We start from the raw sequence: 17,795 nt of genomic DNA on the forward strand, positions 1-17,795 counted from the left end.
TAGCATTTCTTGATAGGAATCACAGGTCCACAATACTGAAACCAATGCTGTTAGCTACTGAATTTGACTGTACTGATCCAGGTCCTTCGTATGTACCTCACTGATGACTTAGTGAAGAAGGGGCTTTGTCATCTCTGACTTTCAGATGACTAAAACAGAGGTGCGAAGACTTAAGGGACTTCCTCAGTAACCCACAGACCTGACATCAGTCTTAGAGCCTGGACCCAGATGGTCAAAGTTTCTTGAGTGACACTGTCAAAACCATTGTCTCAAAGTGCATGTGGGATGTGGGCTAGGGGAAGGCATTCCACTAAAGTGAACGAACTGCCTACTCTTAAAAACTGGGTGAGTTGTTTCAACGTACAACTTTTATATAAAAGAGAAATCAATAATTTCCCCAGGATTCCCTGCTCCTTGTTTCTGCCCCTCAGCACCCATTTCTTGAACGGAAGAATATACAAATGCAAGAGAAGAAAAGGGAGTAAATGAATGTTCCTGGCCTATTAAATACAAGCAGAATCATCAGATCTTAGGAGGAAAACAAAGCATCAAATCTATTGCTAGCAAAGCCTCCTCCAGCCTGTTCACCTTGTGTCAGGTCCTTGTTCCTCTTTGGGCTTCATGAATCCACTTTCAAACTTGCCTGGGGCCTGACAGAAAGAACTCCGCACCACTTCCACTCAGCCCGCCCCATCTTCACAGTCCCTCAATTTCCTCTGACACAGGTCTTCTGTCTACTGTTTTCTTTACAGTGTTTGCCTTAGTGCCCTGGCTCTGGCTTTCATTATCTCTTATCTGTGCTATTGTAATAGCCTCTGAACAGAGAGAAGCAGGGGATTTAGAGTCAGATGGATCTGAATTTGATCTTGACTCTACTATTTATTTGCAGTTTAACCCTTGGGCAAATGTCTGGATATGTTGGATTTCAATTTCCTTATCTGTACAGAATGGAAAACAATACCTTATCTTACAGGTATGTGAGGATAGAATGGAAGTGTCTACATCAAGTGCCTAGCACAGGGTCACCCATGATGCTGTTATAATTTGAGGCCATCATTATTCCATCTCCCATCTCCAAATCAGACTAGATGTTGCTGCCAGATGAATTGCTTCCAAATACAATTCTGATCATGTCAGAAAGACAGGATGTCACAGCCTATCCTTCGGCAAAGCTGTAGTTGCCAGTGTTTCTAATGGGAGCGACTTACCTCACTTTTCCCAGTCTGGATGCCAGAACAAGTCAGGTAGCTCCTGCTCCACCCACTCACTCTCTCTATAAAAATACCTGGAGAAGTTCTTGTCTTACAAAGACAATGCAATGGTTTGTTGCCAATGAGAGGAGACCACTGCGTACTTCACTGCTTGGCTAGGCTATACAAGTCTGTGATGGGATAAGAATTTTTGGAAATGTCGACAGTCCCTTCCTTCAGTGTTCTCTGGCCCTTTGCCCCCTTCAATTAGGTAGATCATTCTGTATTCATTGCCTTGAGGAAAATAATGTGATAGGAAAAAGGGGGAGCTTTTTTTCCTAACTCTTGAGTTCACTGGACCCCTTTGTGGAAAGAAATAACTGGCTAACAAATGTTAAAGGGTGAATCGGGAATTAAGAGCACATGACTTGAGGGGGGGTCCCCCTTGAGGGAGGCTGTACCTGGCCTCTAGCTGCAGGCAGCCAGACACCCTCTGATTCATGTCATCCACACACCCAGATGTTAGTCAGCTCCTCTCCTCATGGCCTTTGAAGGATTCCCTGCATAGCAACCAAATGTTCTTAGCAACTCACAGAACTGCTCTTCTGTGCATGGAGGCCTCACACTAGCCCGTTTAGCTAACTCCTGTGGACTGTCCGAAGATCTCCAGGACAGCAATGGTTGCATTCATCCTTTCACACCAGTGCAGTGCACACAAATCATATTCAGCAGGTCTGGGATGGAGGTTAAGTCCATGTATTAGTTCGAGTTAGACAAGAATTGATTCCCCCTCCAAAGAATGAAACTAACAGCAAGAAAGCAGAGATACTTTTGAGGTGGATACCTGCCAGAAGCCTCTTGAATAGATGCTTCAAATGTGACCATAAAGAAGGGAAAGTGTGGTCTGATTAGGGGAGGTCCTTTCCATTTAGAGGACCTCTCTCTCTCTCTCATGGCCTTCTTGGAAGGCCTTGGGAGGCCTCTCTCTCTCTCATGGCCTTCTGCTTTGTGGGAGCTTCCAGGGAGAAAGTTGGTGGCAGAAACAGAGCTGACCCAGTCAACTGGAAGAGGAAGGCAGTGTGGCACTGTTCTATTGGTGCCCCAGTTTTTGACACCTCATGTTGTTCTCATTGTGGCTTCTTTCCATGTAGACTATCAGCTGAGACTATCTACTGAGACTATCTACTGAGACTTGATAAAAAAAAAAAATCAGACTTGATAAAAATGATTACACAGTGGGGTTTGTTCTCTTGGGACCTTTCCTTGGAGGTCTACTGCAGATTGCTGGAGAAAGAAAGATATGTGGGCTATCTGAGCTGCACCTGCTCTTAGCTTCACTAATCGCTCAACTACAAGTAACTTCTTCATGAATAGTTCCCCAGTGAGGCTCCCAGATGTGTGCAGCTACCCAAGAAAGCATAGTGTCTGTGGACCAGAGTGGAGCATTCCTTTCTGAGCCCTGCCCATTGGCAGGTTCATATGCAAATAAAGGATGCTGGCATCTTAAGTAACTAAGTCTAGGACAGATTGTCATGTAGCAAAGGACAACTGGGATTCCTTCTTTCTATATGATGTTTTTCCATCCCTGACCTTGTCCAACTTGATAACTATATTCTCAGTCTCTAGCAGCTCATAGGAGGTATCCAATAAATATTTGTGGAATTTACTACATAAATCAAGTACTGCTGGTATTATGAGGTTTGATTTTTCTGGCCACTTCTCTTCCTTCTAAGCCATGAGCTTCCTACCCTTGAAGCTTCCATTTACTGTTGATAAATGGCTGGCAGAGTTCTAAGAGCTCTATACATGTGATGGTATATTAAAGAGAACGTTGACTATTACCTGTGGAATTTTGGTTAGCTAAAAGCTGAGGGCAATGAGCAATAAATACTTCTACCTTCTAAAAACTGGGACCAGTACCTGATAAGAGATGTCTAAATTTATGACTAATTTCTATTTGTTACCTCCAGCTTGTATAAGAGAAAGTCACAGAGACACTGGAGGCTTATGAGTAGGGTCTAGAAACTACACCAAAACCACATGGGCTGAAATCTCCACTTTACCACTTTCCAGCTGTAAGAGCTTCACCAGATCACTTAACCACCATACTTTCATTTACTTGCTTGCAAATGGGAGGAATATTGAGTATCAAATGGCTTATCTGTAAATTTCTTAGAACATTGTGAATACTGTTGTGAGTGTTGGGTATGAACTCATGGTAGGAGCCTGTGTCAGCTAATAGAAGTAGCATCAGTTTGAGCGAAGAGATCTTGCATGAGAATTGACTGCCTCCATCCTTCCATGATGGAACATACTTTTACATGGAAATACTTCCATAGTGGGGAAAGCTAGTTTGAGGTTGCCAGAGCAGGACTGAGTAGGTAGGAATGTCCCCAACCCTATTCTCTAGCCAACTGGTTGAATGGAGAAATGTCTAGAGCCTTGCTGGCATGCTTAGTGGTGAATGTGCTAGGGGAATTCTCAGAAAATTAAATGTTGTCCCATGGAGTCATCAAGACTGAGAAGTCTTAAGGAGAAAGGCTGACAGAATGGACAGGATGAGGAGACAGAACTGAAGTAGGCATAGTACAGGCCTCAAGCTGGGAAATGAGGGTGGCAAGCCCTTGATCTCCGTGGAAGTGTTAGTAGTACAGCCCAGTTGGGCCCTTGTCCAAGAGGATGGCCTTCCGAGAGCAATGCCAGTCTCATGAGGAGAATGCACCCAAGTGCCTATGAGGATAGGCCCAGGATGTCTATCTAACAGAGCCATGTGCGTGTCTTCCCAGTGTCTTCTCAATAGGCTATCCTGACTCACGTTATAGACCACATGTTTGGATCTTCTTCAACTTCACATTCTAAATTCTCATCCACAGCAGAACAGTATCAGGACGCGGGCTTTTAGAAGGTGATTGGGCTTCCTGAACAGGATGGGTGCCTTTATAAAAGGGCCGCTGATGAGCAGCTTCTCCACTCCTGACACATGATAACACAAGAAGAAGGGGCCCCTAGGAGGCAGGTAGCAGGGTTATTGAGTTTGTTTTAGGGCAATGCTGGGGAAAGATAAGTTTTAGTTCTAGGATGACATCATTTTCCAAAAACAAGACTTTCTTAATTTCTGAAAGAGGCTGGCTGTGCGCTCGGCTCCACCTGAGTTACCCTCCCAGGAGCTGGGCAGGTGCAAAGCGGGTGAGTAGAAAGGCTGAGAAGGTAAGGCGGCTACTGCAACATTTTCCATTCTCTCAACATCACCCGCCTTTTATCCCAATATCCAGTTTTAGAGGTAAGTCGCTGTATTCCCATCTTACGGAGGTTTAACCTGTTGCCCAGTTTGTCACATGTGTGACAGGGAGACCGGAGTTCATTTCTGTCCTTCTCTAGCCCAGGAAGAAGTGTTAAATATTTCTTGGGAAATGGCTCCTTCTCAACCTTTTGCATCTTAGCATTGTCCCTGTCCACAGTACACATGTCCCATAAGCCACCTATCTATGCCCAAAGGGCTGCTGAAGTCCCTGAGGGCTGGCCTTAGAATATTTTCTTGTTACTAAACAAAATGCACTACATTCCCATCAGGCTAGCACAGCAAGGGTGAGGAGTTACAGTTCTCAGTGGCTCTTCTTGGGTTCTTCTGACCCACCCCTTACCTGAGCCCACTGTAGATAAGAATATGCCCTGGGAAAGCCCAGGTAGAAAAAAAAAACATAAAACAAACAAACAACAACAAAAATGATACCTGACTGATAAGAGTCCCAGGTTGCAGGAAGGACATTTACCTTTGCCACCTCTCCTAAGATGTCAGCAGAGCAAAATTATCTGCTCTCGGGAAATATCAATGACCCAGAGGACCTAACTCAAGAAGCAAGCATATCTTTGTTTCCTTTCTTTCTCTCCATGGGATGCCACTGAGGAGAACAGAAGAGGGTCCCACAGAATTGCTTCAGGGTGACAATGCTGTGTTTACAACTTATCTTCTTCACCATTGGCTAATTGCACAGGAAGGGAAAAGACAGACAAGAAGGCAGACCCAGTGTACAACTGCGAACACAAGGGGCCAGGATTCCCAACACCCTTGGCTTGGGTGTGGGCCTACTTACTTTTGGCCACGGGTGTGTCTGATGTTCTGGGAATTCTCATTATTTCAAACAAAAGCATAAAGCCACACACTGAGAGGATGGTCTCTGGAGGTTTAAGAAAAGCTGCTCAGTTTCCCTGAGCTGCCCCCAGGAAAGCTCCTTCCCAGTTTCATTTGCTGTCCGCAGAGCATTTTCACAGACACCCTTTCATTAAAGCCACACAACAACCACCCACCTCATACATGGAAAAGATCATTGTCCGAATTTCACAGAGTTCTCAGAGCCCTGATGCTGTCATTAAAATACTTGCCTGGGGTCAAATAGCTAGAGGTGAAAGCACCTCACTGAAATCTGACCCTCTTCTGCTCCACACCCTTTTCTCCAGTCGGGTGGCCAGCCTTGAGCCTCTCCCAAGATCACCCCTCCTTGTTCTTCATCTCAGCTGAAGCTGGGACTGTGGCCCCATTTTCTCTGGAAGAGGAGTCAAATCGGTGGGAAGACTGCTTGAGTTTTGTTTATATGCTGTCCTTGCTTTTATCCCCCACTGAAGCAGACCTTAGACACAGCAATGCTCTATCCAGGGACGTAGTGTTAGGAAGTATTCAGAAGTGATACACAGGAAGAGAATTATTTCGGATGCTGGTATACAGACAGGTGCTTATACTGTCATTCCTAAAATGGGTACATTGGAAAGAGCATCCTTTAGAGTAAATTAGCACATTATGCAATAGGTTTAGATCTTAACTCACACAATAGAATGGCATTAAATGACATAGAAGGATGATCATGATCCACTGTTAATAAGCAAAAAGGGCCATTAACAGGTATCTGAGGATTTCCTTATGTTACATTAAAAAATATTTCCACAGATTTGTCAACAAGTGCCCAGAGAGTAACATACCAAAATAGTAATGCTAGCTGTTTCTACTGGGATGGTTCCAGTTGATTTTCATTTCCTTCACGGATTACCTGTATTTCTTTAACATTCCACATTGAATGGGAATTCTGTTTTTGTTGTTTTGTTTTTGTTTGATTTTCCCTTTTGAGACAGGGTTTCTCTTTGTAACCTCAGCTGTCCTGTACCTCAGACTCAGAGATCCACCTGTTTCTGCTTCCTGAATGCTGGGATTAAAGATGTGCGCCACCACCGCATGCTGGGGATTGGTTTTGTAATGTGAAAAAAAAGTTATATTAAATTGGTAACAAAAGATTGGCTGTGCGGTTCTGTGTGTCCATTCATTATTCAGTCACTCTTACTTAATTTCATGTTAAATACCAAGTGCTACAAAAGTCAACATCACATTCATTTTGCTTTATGATTCTTCAGCCACTGTCTACTTCCAGGATTCATGGGGCTGTCCTTTCAGAAGAAAGCCAGAATTCCTGAACATTTACTTGGCCAGATATGCTTCTTATCCACTCTTTATTCATTCAAAGCCATTCTATAAGTGAGGCATTATAATTCTTGTCTTAAAGATGGGAAAATGAGGTGGAAGAGGTTAATTGACTAGGTCAAGATTTTGCATACGTGGTGGTGGTGTGAAGGCTTGTTCACAGCTATGCCCCAATTCACCAGTTCGACTCCAAGCCCTTGGCTGCCTTTCACTGTGACCTTGGCTGCTCCTACTCCACAAGGACTAATCTCTTAGGCTTGAAATGGCTTCTGATGGATGCTCGACCCAATTGCAATTTAAGTGTGGCATCTGCAGCATTTGGTCAGGTGGGTGGACTGTCAGGAGCAAAACCGATGACGTGATTTTCTGTGTTCTAGTCACTCCTGAAAACCAAGCCATAAAGTCAGTGGCCTTGTGGTACCTGCTCAGAGTCAACACTCTCTTCCCCTGCTTTCCACCTGCACTGTGTCTGGATCTTGTACGGCCAAGACCGATGATCATGATTTCTTAGGATCCCACCGGAGTAGAGCAGAGATGTTGTGCTGCTGCAAAGGGAATTTTCAAGTTGGCATTTAAGACTGTGAAACCGAAAACCCAAGCATGAAAGAAACAAAGCCCAAAATGCAAATCAGAATCCACCTGTGGGTAGAGCTCTGGGGATCAAATATTCTCTTTGTGTTATTCGGAGAAAGGCATGCTGCAGCCAGGGCTGAAGTTTTTGGTTGGCCATGCAGAAAATGCTCCTGGGCACTCCCTTGAAAAACTAAATCAACATTATTTTAATTTGTGTCCCCTGCTTCCTGGTTCACAATAGAGGGTGAGGTATGCCGCTGAGAAGGAGCATATTTCTCTCACAAGTTAAGTTAACATGCAGTGTGCAGGGGATTACTCTATGCTCATTCAATACCTCAGCCCAGAGCTTTATAGAAGTCTATTGATCTTCACTAAAGCTGTTTAATTTTTTTAGCTTTAATTTTCTTTCCTTATTTGCTCATTAAGTTGAGGTGAGGAAGGGGTGGGAGACTGATGGCAGGCAATACTCTTTGGATTTAAGGCAGGTTTAAGGGACTGTAGAACCTAGTTTGGCCTAGGCCACTGGCATCACAAATTTGAGAGCATTTTATTCCCATTGGTTCTAGGATAGGAGGTGCAGAGAGAGGAAAAGCGGACTATCCAGGGGGTATACACGTCTGCTGCAAAGACTCAGAATAAGGAGCCTTTGTGTACATTCCAGAGGCGAATCTTGGATGAATGTGGGATAACTGGGACCTGCAGGAACTTACCAAAGAGAATCACAGGAAATCCTTAACTGGGACAGAGATGTGCCGGGACAACAAAAAAGCCTCATTTTTTCCTGTTGTAGGAGGCACAAAAGAATGAAAGCACACTGGCCTCTACAACTCCTAACACCCTTAAGTATTGGTGAAGTATTTAGCTATGCCTAATGCCTTAGGGATTCATTCACTCAGGGCTTGCCTGGGAGAGAGTCATGGCTGGTGCTTGGGCAGAATGTATGGGAGTTGGCAGGAGTGGATCAGCAGGCTTTGCCACATGCTTTGCTTGGCTCTCTCGTAGTCCTTCTCAGGATAGGCAGCACTCTCAAAGAGGGGCCTTGGTAGCATCTCCAGCCTGAGAAGGAGAAACTGCACCAGCTGGGATACGCCTCTAGACCTCAGCAGGAACAGCGATCATCGTGGGATGTTTCAGTCATGGAGAAGGCACCAAAAATGAGGGACCTTTTGTTTCCTTAGGAGTCCTGAGATTTTTAAAGAACCTAATTTGGAGCAGGAGGGAAGCCAACCAGCATAATAAAGTTCATCATCTAAGCTTCAGTGAATGACAAACACTGTGTTCAGTTCGTTGTATTATTGTAACAAATCTCTTTTTAAAATAAGCGATATTTAGGCAGGAAGACGTTAAGTCTCTTGACCAAGGTGGTAAACAACAGAGGCAGCATTTGAACCTTGCTGTTCCAACTCCAGGATGCCTGATATCCACTGCTACAGGCCTGCCAAGGAGAGCTCATTTCTTAGCGGTCATTAGCATAGTTGTATTTAGGAGGATAAAAAGAATTCTAGGTGGTGTTATTTGTAGCCTTGTATTGGGAACAAATTTATACCTGCTACAAAATCAGTCTCAGAGAAGAACCTTGGGTTTTTAGATACCAAATAGTTGGCCTCTGATTAGGAAGCTGTGTTGCTGTAGAGGCTGAGAGTGAGATGTGAAAGAGGAGTTTTGTTCCAGCTTGACAGGCAGCTCAGTGTTGACGGTGAGAACGCTATGGGAAGGGAATGGACAGAAGAGGAGAGGAGAGGAGAGGAGAAAGGGAGGCCGCGTCCAGCTCCTAAAGGGTTAACGAGCAGACTGCATGTTCAAGGTCTGAGCTGGAGTATTTTATCTGCTGGGCTGGGTGGGTTTGGCAGTGGCTGGCCAATCTATTTTGTTTAAAGGTTTTGCAGAGTCAATGTGGAAAGGCTCAAGCAAGTAGCAGAGTTGAACTCAGGCTGAGGGCCCATCAATCTGTTGCTGCCCTGAAAGGCTCAGACAGAAGACGGGGAGGTTCCACCACAGTGGTGCAGAGACTGATTCCTTCCTGTTTTCCATTATTCCTTCTCTGTCCTAGCGCAAGATGAATTTTTGGTTTGGTTTGGTTTTGATGCCTGGAAATGGTGAGAGCAACTGTCTGGCAGTGGCTGAGCTGCTAACTATTTAGGATTCTGCTGAGTCTAATTCCATCTGTAGACTCCTGAAGTACTTTCTAGAATAGCCTGTACGAAGTCAGGTTCTTCCAATAGCAGCTGGAGTCCTTAGGCCTGCACTGGAACCTCAAAAATCTTTCTACATCAGTTGTTGTATGCATGTATGTGAGAGAGGGAGGAAAGAAAGGAAGAAATCTATTTGAAAATACTGTGTCCACTAAAACAAAAAACAAAAAAACAAAAAAAAACAATGATGTATGGTTAGGCAATGACAAAGAACTAGCTGCCAGCTAACAACTCCTATTTATACAAGCTAAGCATACGCTTTTCAGAATTCCAGAGGATGTTCTTAAACCATGAATTCCACATTTAAAACCAACCTACTGTATGTAACAGAAGTCTGGCCTTCCATTCTTACTGTAAAGCTGAACATTGGAGATGTCTGGTTCTTGGGGGCAGAGTTATTTCCCAACATACAGTGACTCTGATAACACTAGTTTGACTCTTGGTTCTGATATAATTGCCCCTAAATCACACAAACAGCCCTGGTTAAGCATTTACTGTAAATGCCAAGGTCAGGAAGCCCTGTGATTGCATTGTGAGACATAGCAAAGCTGGGCTCCATGTCTGCTAGTGGATGACAATGGCGGAACTCACGCAGGGCCCTGGCTGACATTCATAATCCTAGAGTTTGTTCGTTTCTCCATCCTGTCATTTGTACACTGTTGAAAATCAGTACTCACTTGAACTGCCAATCAAATAGGCTCCTTCTGGGAATTGCAGGAGTAATTACCAGGGCTGTAGATTTTCTTGGGTTTGCAAACTTGGGGACATTTAGTGAACATTTTGAGGGGAGGGTGGAAGTATGCACGGCCTGAGACTCCTGTTTGTGAGCAACAGAAAGTCGTGTAGAACTGGCAATGCAGAATTAGCGAGGCTAGAGAAAGGCCTCGGAGCAGGGGCCATGAGGCTGGCCGGCATGCTCTTCTCTCCTGAGTTTGCCTCCGTGCAGACCTCAACTCTGCCTCTGCAGCCTGGCTGTCACCATGTGATTACAGATCCGGCCTCAGAGTCCCCAGGTCCACATATGACAGTATTGGCACCTTCTCCAACTTCATTTGAAAACTTCCAGTAAGAATTCTAATCGGCCCTATTTCAATCACGTGCAATCCGAGCTGTGACCCCCAGGGGCTGGGTGGCCACTGTAATTTGTTACACTCCAGCTATGAAAGGGAACTTAAAGAAGAGCAGATTATATCTTCAGAAACATGGAGAGATGTCTCAGGTGCAAGGAAGGGTTCTGGCAGACAAGTATAGGAGGCATTTGAACCATCCCATTTGCTCTCAGAAAAGCCTGGTAAAAAGGAAAGGATCTTGGACATATGGCTGAAGACAAAGCAATCAACGTTGGAGTCTGGAAAATGTAGCCTGTTCATCAACCAAGGGGTGAAGGGGTCACTTCAAATCCAGCACAGTCTTCTTGAAAAGCAAACTCTGAACAGCAGTACGTGTCCATTCTTTGGAAATTTCTGTCCTTCACCATCACAGGAGACAGAGTATGAAACTCATCTCTCTGGTGCAGGATGCTTCAGAAGATAGAGATTTTTACTTATAAGGACCCTGGAAAGAAACTTGTTAGTGGCCACGGCATCAGGAAGCTCTGTGTTCCCTCCCTGAACAGATAATTTATTTTTATTTTAGATTTACAGATGCCAGATGCTATAACCTACTGTATTCTTTTTTCATGGTGTCCTCTAGGAAGCTCAAAGTTAAACTCATGACATCATAGGCTTACCTGGAATCTCTAATAGCAGACATTTGATGAATTAATCTATTTCTACTTGATCAAACTCAGCTCACCTTATTTTTCCTTTGCCATCAAACTTTAAAAAAATGGATGCAAAAGTTATTTAATCTAACATCTTTGTAAGCCAGTTTAAGCCTTCTCAAGCTTAAGACAGGGATGTTAGCAATTACTCTATCTCCAACTCAGAAGTTTTATGCTCAGAAACTGTCTTGATGGAGGCTGGCGGTGAGTGTAGCCCTCCCCCTGGGGCCCAGCTGATTTTTCAGAGACATACTTGATACCATGTCCCTTTGCAGGGATTCAAATCTCCCCTGCCAACTTTTAATTACAAGTTACATTGTTGGTATGATTTGCTTCCTACCATTTTTTGGCTGTGAAAACTGAATGTTATCTTGCATTCCTTTGCAAGATTGAGAGGTAAATTCAGTTCCTCATGGTTATTTTATCCAAAAGAGAATTCAGCTTTATCCTTTAAAATAGAATTCTATGTTCAAAAAATATCTGCACGCTTTCACAAATCTGTAATTGCTGAGAGGTTTTTAGTTAACAACAAATTTCAGATATTTCACCTCAGGCGTCCAAAATTCTGGCAGTAATGATGGCCAAGATAAGACAATTACTGTTTGTAGTGCTGCTGATCCATAGTGATGGCTGCCAGAGGCCTGTGTGAGGAGCAAAGTCTTTCTCCACAGTTGGGGTAGGGTTGAGAGAGGGCACAAGTCTGCCAGAATTTGAGCGGAAAACTGAATAATCTAAATGAACCCTTCATGTCCAGGGTGCTGGGATCATTCCTGGCGTTTGGTGGTCTCCTTTGTTTATCTTCTGGGGAACTTTTTAAGCTTCTCTATGGGAGGCACAGGTCTGCGTGGACACTGTCATTCGGAAGTCTCTTGAAAGACACGAGACGCAGAGGCAAGCCTCTCCGCTGCAGCCTGCAGCCTGTTCTCTGTGCAAGCCCTTATCTTGTTTGAAACAATGACTATAAATATTTAACATCCTAAAAGCTGTGGCTTTCCAGCCTCCACCATCCGAGGGGAGACGACGACGCAGACATTAATTTACAACCACTCTCTTCCAAGTGGATCGATGGTGTTTCAGAAGGTAGGAAACCAGACGGCATAATTTTGGTGGGGAAAGGAGAAGAGCATGGGGTAGTCTACAGACCCAGTGCTCATTCTTAGAGGGAGACTGGAACGTGCTCTCTTTGTGTCTGGAGATTGTTTCTTTTCCAAATTTTGACAATATATTTTCAAGCTGGGGAAATTAACATTATCATTTTGAGGAGACAATGTGAAAGGCTTCCTTCTTGGACTCTACTCCCCCACACACACCGTGGCGTCTGTGTGTGTGTGTGTGTGTGTGTGTGAGAGAGAGAGAGAGAGAGAGAGAGAGAGAGAGAGAGAGAAGTGTTGCTACCCAAGAGACAAACAATGAGTGAGAGAGAGTCATTCTTGAGGCTGGGCAAAGTATTTGCATTTTATCCTGTTGAACAAAGGTGATGTTTTGAAAAATAATACCCCTATCTAAAATTTACATAACACTAAGTGATCTATTTTAATGTCATCATTTAAGTGATTACTTTTCCAGCTTGCTGCCAGTCTCATTCTTGTCAATTTCATCTTTAATCTAGAGGATAAATGATAACCAATGGAGGGAAGAAAAAAGAGAGAAACAAGGCATTCAGAGGTCAGTGTCCTCATGCTGCATGGCAGTTATTCATTCTGACTTTCCTGAATAACGTCCACACTGAGAAGGGTAAGGGCTAGTAGTGTTGAAGCCTCTTTTTTCAGCTGGGATTGTAGAAAAGCAATGGCTCAAAAAATATTTTAATTATGAAACTAATAGAATGAGATATGCACAAAACAGAAATTCAGTCATACAGAAGGAATCATTGATCTAGATACTGATGTGTGACCAACAACTCTTGTTCATCACAATCTGTTGGCTACCCATTTTTAAAATTCTATTTGGGTGATGGCATGCTTCTATGTTCAAAAGACATTCAGCAAGTGGCACCTCCAAGGACCTTCAGCAGCATAAGCTAGTTAAAACACTGCCTGGTGTATAGATGCTGAAGGCTGAGGTCTAGGGCAGCGGCCTAGAGTCAACCACCTTTTGTGATGATTACTTCCCGCCTCCCTTCCTCCTAGAAAGTTTCACTGGAGGAAAACTGCAACAGAGGTACAGAGTACATTGCTACACTAGGATTCACACTGACTCAGGCTGGCTAGTCAGAGCCATTGCTGTATCTGGATTATACTAGGATCAAACACCACTAAGTCCCATTTTTCCTTCACATAATTGATAGCATCTGTTTGAAAACAAATGACTACAGCAAGCTGTTAGAAAGAGAAGAAACTGTCTTGTTTCACGTGATGAAGACTGTAGCGATAGGACAGCTTTCAGGTCAGACCTGATCCACGGCTTGGGTGCTGTGCTCATGTCCAGCTTCTTTCCACTTCACTAGCCTGCCGATGCGATCCCTATCCTGCTTAGCGGATGAATCAGCTCATCAGCTACAGTTTCATCTCTTACGGAAGCAAAAATGACCATAGTGGGTCTGATTGTACACTCAGGACGGGCATCCAGGAGCTCTCACACAGGACACACTTCTTGAAGTAAGGGTACAGGGCCACCTTCAGGATTGAGGGTACGATAAGACACCACTGGAATGAGAGTATAAGGGTACAGAGAAGAGCAAATTCAGGGAAAGAAAATTCAAGGTACCACTGAAGGAGGAAATGGAGTGGGCACAAACAGCAAATGCTTACTACCACAATTCTGCAGCTCCTTCCTCCATCCTGCCTTTTACTACACATCTTGATTTTATTTTCTCTTGTTACAAAGTCACCTGAGGAAGTCCACGGTGAAGCCATTCTGCTTATGGGCTGGATTAAGTCTCAAATGATCCTTTGATCTTCATTTCCAAGCACTGGTTCTATATCTGCAGAATAGGGGACTAGCTAGGCTGGCAGGCACCTGGCACCCAGGCCACCACTCTCCGCTTGGTCCTGTGGCAGACATCATCAATCAATCACAGGACATTTTCCTGTGTAGTCCAGATGTGGCCCCAGAGACCTACTTAAAATGGTCCTCTGGACCGCCCTACCGATGTATTGGTGTTGACAAGTGAGATAAAACGTATCACCATCCCTGGAAAGCGTTGCACAGCAGCGACTCACACTAGCGCATTCCATCCATGTACTAAGAACACTCACAAGCACATACTCCATATTCATATGCCTTAGTGTTCCTCAGTGTGGCTTGCAGATCTCTTGGATCCGAATCTCCTTGTGCTCTTGTTAAAACGTGCAATCCCAACACCCACTCTAGGGCTGTGGGGTCAGAACCCCCAGAGCTGGAGTTGAACAAACACCCTGGAAATGCCTTTTAAATCATACCCCCAAAGTAAGTTTGAAGTGCGCAACAGGCCACACAATAAAATACTTACCGTCAGTCCTACCCGGTCTCTGAGACGCTGTCGCATTGTTTATGTATTCTTTCGATGGAACATTCTTGAGCACTGTTTCCGAATTAGGTGAGAATGTTGCTGTTAAAGAGTTTGTGAGCTTGGTGGAACATACGAAGTGCTCTGAAGGAACAACTCATGGCTGCGGATTGAGGTGTGGAGGGTCAGCTGTGTGCTACGCTGTCACATGGAGCCTCGGGGAGAGAGTGTCATGGGTGACTGGAGCTGGGAGCATTTGTGGATCAGAAACAGTTGGGACTTGGGGTGAGAAGTGGGGCCTTCCCACTTCCTCGGGAAGGAAACTTGCCCATGGCTAGTGGAAAAAATGTGACAAATCCAGGATTACTGGGGGTACCTGGGACTGAGAATAAGAGCTAGGGCACAGTTTGAAAGACAAGATTAAGGTTCCATCAAAGAGGGTTCTATGAATGTGGTGTTTGTACTTCTGTGTTGTCACGTGAGCAACAGAGAACCGGTTTAAGCTGGGAGAGAGAAGGTGCTGAAGTAGGAGGGTGTAGAGTCTGAAAATGATGGGTGAGGCAGGCTAGGAACTTGGATGTGAAACGGTTGCTCCAGTCACATAGGTGAGAGGCTGGACTGTGACGCAGAATCTTGGCAGAAGAACTGGCTGAGGACAGACGAGTCTCTGCTGGTTTGCCTACCGGGCAAAGGTGAAGGAAAGAGATGCACAGGGCCATGTGGTAATAAATCTTTAAATTCAGCGTTGGTCATTGAATTTTACTTACCCGCATCCTACATCCAGCGCTGTTGGCAGGAGGCTCTGCTCCAGCCAGTCATTCGGTATCTTAGCTTGAATAAAATTGATATGTCTTTTCCCAGTTGCACCTTAAATGTGTATGGCCTTTGAAAGCTAAAGAAAAGAGGACTGGAGCGGACCTCAGGACTTCTGACAACAGAGAAGTGCTCAACACCGTTCAGGGTCTGTTGGCCTGACTCACAGTGCCCTGCTGTAAAAACAATGGGAGCTGGAAAAGTGTGGGGGGGTATGAATGTTTTGTGGGCTCTCTCTTCTTCATCTAGATAAAGGCATTTTCAGGGCTTAACCCTGAGTCAGGAGTCAAAAAGGCGCACTCACAGGCTGCTTATCACATGAGAGCAAACTGAGAGGGGGAAGGATTTAGACTGGAGACAGTTTCTGAGCCTGATGTTAGGACTCAGGAACGGGTCATGGGGTATACCTGAGCTGGATTAGTTCTACCTTAGGTGTTCCAATTTTTAAAAGTTAGTCAGATGAATGCTTCAACTAGGATAGAGGAGTGAACATAGAACACATTAGGATAAATGAAATCCAGCACTCAAACACACTTGAGTTTTAATCAATATATTTTTTTTAATTTTAATTTTATTTATATATTTATTACAATTTTATATAATACAAACAAAAATCCCCAAATCCTTGCATCTCAACCTACTTTGCTTCCTCAGCAACCTCAGAGGTTTTTAGGAAATGTAAATATTTTCATGGAGTAATAAATCTTCAGAGATCCCCCTAATTACTATTTTCCCTAAAAACCCACCAAAAGCAAAAAAACCATGTTTCTGAACTGAGCACACTTCCCTCAAAAGTCTGTCAGCTGTTATCTTAAAGAAACAAGCATGCAAGCAACAGGTATTTTTCTGGCACTTTGCTAGGGCCTGGGAACACATCAGTGGGATGCCATCCTTTGGGGGCCAATGGTCAACTGGGGAGTTATATTTGGCTTAGACTTCATACTCCCAACCCTCCATGCTAACAAATTGTGCAAAAGACTGACTAACATGCTCTCCTGCTTGCTGTCACTTCTGCCTCCCATGGCGTTAGTGTTCCCAGCCCACCTTTAAACCCCCTCCTCAGCCAAAGCAAACTGAGAAGCTCGCCAGCATACGCTGGGGGTAGTGGGGGGGGCACGGCATGGACGGAGATGATTGTGGTACTTAGCTTTGGGAAGGACTTCTGTTTTCCTTTTCCCCCGTTGTGCCCCTAAATTCCCATTACTGGTCTTTGTTTGGACAAAATGTCATAGCCATTGAGAAAGCATGTCTGGCACATACTGGAGAATAAGCTAGATATTCGGAGAAGGGGTAGGGTGCTTTCCAGTCCCCCACTCCCATCAGAACCATTCTGTTCATTTAATAGTTGTGCTTCTAGGGCAAATCCAAAGCCACCTTCCTTTTGCTCCTGGGGACAGCTGCTCCGATAGAAAATACTTGGAGTCGCTGAGGGCAGAAACAAGAAGGCTCTCTGGAAACAGAGCGCCTCTGATCCCATCCCTTTTATGCCCTAGGAAAAGAAAAGAGGCCCAGGCGAAAACCCCTCCTGGGGCTTCCCAACCAGTTAAATATGAGGAAGAGAGAAAGGGGGAAAATTCTAAATAAAAGCAAAGTCTTTGAAAAACTTCAAAGAAACATTTCTCCTGTTCAGAAGTCAAGAGCACATCTGGCTGGCGGTGAAGGGAGAAGTGACGGCATCTGGGCAGAAAGGCTCTCTTCAAATCTGTCCTTTAAGAAAGGCAAGAAAGGGGAGCTCAGAAGATGGCTAGCGAAGAAAACTGCAAGGAGGGAAGGGAAGTTAAAGGGAAAGAGAAAAAAAGGAAAAGGAAAAAAAAGGCTCTAAGTCTTGTAATGTTTTAGGAGGGCTTATTAGAGCGAAAATTAAGTGTCATACGGAGCTCTGCTCCAGTATTGATGGCTTTTATTCAAAGAGCCATCACCCTGTAAACTCACTTTAACAACTCCCTTTAGATGAAATATAAAAATTAAAGACATTTACAACACAGCTTAGTAGCAGATGTAGCCGTCCTGTTGGGGCTCAGATCAAATAGTGATGTAAACCCCAGAAGTATAATAGGTCTTATGAAAGACTCCTTTACAGCAGCCCCCCAAAATGCTGGAGATCTTACAAAGATATTTGCTAGTCTTTCTCAACCTCCCAATCTCCATGCCTTTGCTCCTCTCCTGCCCCAATCTGTTCAATTCTTTTCCACTGTCATCCTTGTTAGAAGTTCTCTTAAGTCACTCTACACTTAGCAACTGGACCTTAAGATATATAAGATTGGGCTTCTGCTGACATCCAGTCTTCTTCCCCATTACCTGGGGGAGTGGAAGTTTCTGCCCTCAATGACTCCAAGTATTTTCTATCAGAGTAGCTGCCCACAGGAGCAAATGG

The sequence above is a fragment of the Psammomys obesus genome, unplaced genomic scaffold (assembly GCF_907164565.1).
Source record: "Psammomys obesus unplaced genomic scaffold, mPsaObe1.curated_primary_1811, whole genome shotgun sequence".
In the NCBI taxonomy this organism is placed as follows: Eukaryota; Metazoa; Chordata; class Mammalia; order Rodentia; family Muridae; genus Psammomys; species Psammomys obesus.